The sequence below is a fragment of the Amborella trichopoda genome, chromosome 1 (genome assembly GCF_054954075.1).
Source record: "Amborella trichopoda isolate Santa Cruz 75 chromosome 1, AtrichopodaSantaCruz75HAP2 v2.0, whole genome shotgun sequence".
Lineage (NCBI taxonomy): Eukaryota > Viridiplantae > Streptophyta > Magnoliopsida > Amborellales > Amborellaceae > Amborella > Amborella trichopoda.
In genome coordinates this window covers 17452798-17456496 of record NC_142336.1, presented here as the reverse complement: position 1 = coordinate 17456496, position 3699 = coordinate 17452798, and positions in this window count along the sequence as shown.

The window sequence follows — 3699 nt, the reverse complement described above, 5'->3', positions numbered from 1 at the left end:
CGCGCGCGCACGCACGCGACGCGCAAAGCGCACACGGCACACGGCACTTAGGCACTTTGGCACGACGCACGCACGCGCGCACCGCGGTGGGTTCACCGAGCTCGAGTCTGCCCACAACCCGCAGTCCACCGCGGGGACCTCGACCCACACGGCGCGGGTGCGCCATGCTCGGGCTAGCCGGAGGCACTCGCGGCACGGTGGGACTCGACGCCCAACCCGATGCCCGCCGACCATGGTGCGTGGGTCTTCCTAGCTCGGGCATCCCGCCGAGGCCCCATGCCTTCGGCCTTGCCTGTGGTGATGCACCCAGGCAGGCATCGCGGTGCAACCAGGTGGTGGGGGTAGTGCACGGGGGGACCGTATGCCAGTTCTGCCCCATCAGGTGCCACCCAGGAAATTCTCGTGTTTTAAGCCTTAAAACATACTTGAGGGGGATGGGGAGGCCCCCTCAAGTTGCCTTCGATGGACCCGTCTCGAGCCGCCCCTCCCCGAGACCCGTCGTCCGTCCACCCGCGACCCGCTATGACCCATCTCAGCACCCCGTGGCCGGACCGGGAGCCGCAAAACGGCCATAAAAAAACCGCGCGCGCACACGCGCGCGCGCACGCACGCGACGCGCAAAGCGCACACGGCACACGGCACTTAGGCACTTTGGCACGACGCACGCACGCGCGCACCGCGGTGGGTTCACCGAGCTCGAGTCTGCCCACAACCCGCAGTCCACCGCGGGGACCTCGACCCACACGGCGCGGGTGCGCCATGCTCGGGCTAGCCGGAGGCACTCGCGGCACGGTGGGACTCGACGCCCAACCCGATGCCCGCCGACCATGGTGCGTGGGTCTTCCTAGCTCGGGCATCCCGCCGAGGCCCCATGCCTTCGGCCTTGCCTGTGGTGATGCACCCAGGCAGGCATCGCGGTGCAACCAGGTGGTGGGGGTAGTGCACGGGGGGACCGTATGCCAGTTCTGCCCCATCAGGTGCCACCCAGGAAATTCTCGTGTTTTAAGCCTTAAAACATACTTGAGGGGGATGGGGAGGCCCCCTCAAGTTGCCTTCGATGGACCCGTCTCGAGCCGCCCCTCCCCGAGTCCCGTCGTCCGTCCACCCGCGACCCGCTATGACCCATCTCAGCACCCCGTGGCCGGACCGGGAGCCGCAAAACGGCCATAAAAAAACCGCGTGCGCACACGCGCGCGCGCACGCACGCGACGCGCAAAGCGCACACGGCACACGGCACTTAGGCACTTTGGCACGACGCACGCACGCGCGCACCGCGGTTGGTTCACCGAGCGCGAGTCTGCCCACAACCCGTAGTCCACCGCGGGGACCTCGACCTATACGGCGCGGGTGCGCCGTGCTCGGGCTAGCCGGAGGCACTCGCGGCACGGTGGGACTCGACGCCCAACCCGATTCCCCTTCAGACATACCGCGTGGGTCTGCCCTAGCACACCCCGGTGCCCCTTCAGGCATACTACGTGGGTCTGCCCAGCCGGTCAGGCTGTACTCCTTCGCGACGCCTTTTGCCTTGACAATCACCTCGGTGCCCAACTTGCAAACTACGTGGGTGTGTCTTGATGGGGCAACCCGTAAGCCTCCGCGGCACCGTGTGCCTAGGCGCTCACCGCGGAGCCCTCAACCCATACGGTAATGTTGCGCCCTTCCTCAGCAGACTTGTGGTCCCTCGATGCGTTTCGCCGAGGCAAACAGCTTAGTGCTCACCACGCATACTGCATGGGTGTGCCTTGCCTCGACTGACTTGTATGTCGTGGACGCATTGTGCCCAGGCGCTCGGCTTAGTGCTCACCACCCATACTGCGCGGGTGTTCTCATCTCGGGCAACCTGGAGGCCATTGTTGCGTTGTGCCTAGGCACACACCTTGGTGCACGTATGGCATATTGCTTGGGTGTGCCTAGCTCGGCGACTGACAGGCCCTCGCGATGCCGTGTACCTAGGTGCACACCTCGGTGTCCACCAGGCAAACTGTGCTGGTGTACCTTGCTCGGGCTACGCTTATGCCATCGTTGCACCATGTGCCTAGGTGCACACCATGGAGCCCTCAACCCATGCTACGTGGTTTTGCCTAGCTCGTTCATCCCACCGGCCCTGGAGCCTCCTTGCCTTCAACCTTGCGTGTGGTGGTGATGCACTCCAAGATGCAACATTGTGCACTGAGGTGGTTTGGGTCGTGTTGAGGCCAAATATATGCTAGTTTGACCCCCAACAGGTGTCACTCAGGAATGTCTGTTGTTTTAAGCCATGAAACATAATTGGGAAGGGTGGGAAACAGGTTGGGACGAGGCTGAGGTATGTGATTTGTGCTAGGCATGCTGCCTAGATGTGCTCTGTTAAGTCGCACAGCTCGTCGCCACGTGCATAGAAGCACACCTCGCTGCCCACCTGGCAAACTGCGTGGTTGTGCCTTGTTCGGGCAACCTGCAAGCCATCACGTCGCCGTGTGCCTAGGCACACACGATGAAGAGCTCAACCCAAACTACGTAAGGTTGCCTTGTTCGGGCCGACCTATGGACCCTAGATGCGCTGTTCCATGACGCACACCTCAGTGCCCACCTGGCATACCTCGCCGGTGTTCTCAGCTCAGGCAACCCGTTGGCCTTCATCCCACCGAGAGCCTAGGTACACACCTCGGTGACCACCAGGCAAACTGCGTGGGTGTGCCTAGCCAGTCAGCCCGTACTCCTTCGCGATGCCTTTTGCCTAGCGGCACACCTTGGTGCCCTTCAGGCAAACTGCGTGGGTGTGCCTTGATGGGGCAACCCGTATGCCTCCGTGGCACGGAAGGCAAACTGCGTGGGTGTGCCTTGATGGGGCAACCCGTATGCCTCCGTGGCACCTTGTGCCTAAGCACACACCGCGGATCCCTCAACCCATACTGCAATGTTGTGCCTTACGTCAGTAGACTTGTGGTCCCTCGTTGCGTTGCGCCGAGGCAAACAGCTTAGTGCTCACCACGCATACTGCATGGGTGTGCATTGCCTCGGCTGACTTGTATGCCGTGGACGCATTGTGCCCAGGCGCTGTGCGTAGTGCTCACCACCCATGCCGATTGGGTGTTCTCATCTCGGGCAACCTGGAGCCCATTGTTGCGTTCTGCCTAGCCACACACCATAGTGTACACATGGCATACTGCTTGGGTGTGCTTAGCTCGGCGACCGGCAGGCCCTCCCGACGTCGTGTACCTAGGTTCACACCTCGGTGTCCACCAGGCAAACTGTGCAGGTCTGCCTTGCTCGGGCTACTCGAATGCCATCTTGGCACCGTGTGCCTAGGTGCACACCATGGAGCTTTCAACCCATCTTGCGTGGGTTTGCCTAGCTCGTTCGTCCCACCTGCCCTCTAGGCTCCCTGCCTTCAACCTTGCGTGTGGTGGTGATGCACTCCAGGATGCAACATTGTGCACTGAGGTGGCTTGGGTCGTGTTGAGGCCAAATGTATGCTAGTTTGACCCCCACCAGAAGTCACTCAGGAATGTCTGGTGTTTTAAGCTATGAAACATAATTGGGAAGGGTGGGCAACAGGTTGGGACGAGGCTGAGGTATGTGATTTGAGCTAGGCGTGCTGCCAATGCGTGGGTGTGTCCTTCTCTTGCTTACCTGTGGACCCTCGATGCGCTCTGTCAAGTCGCACAGCTCGTCGCCACGTGCATAAGAGCACACCTCGCTGCCCCCCTGGCAAACTGC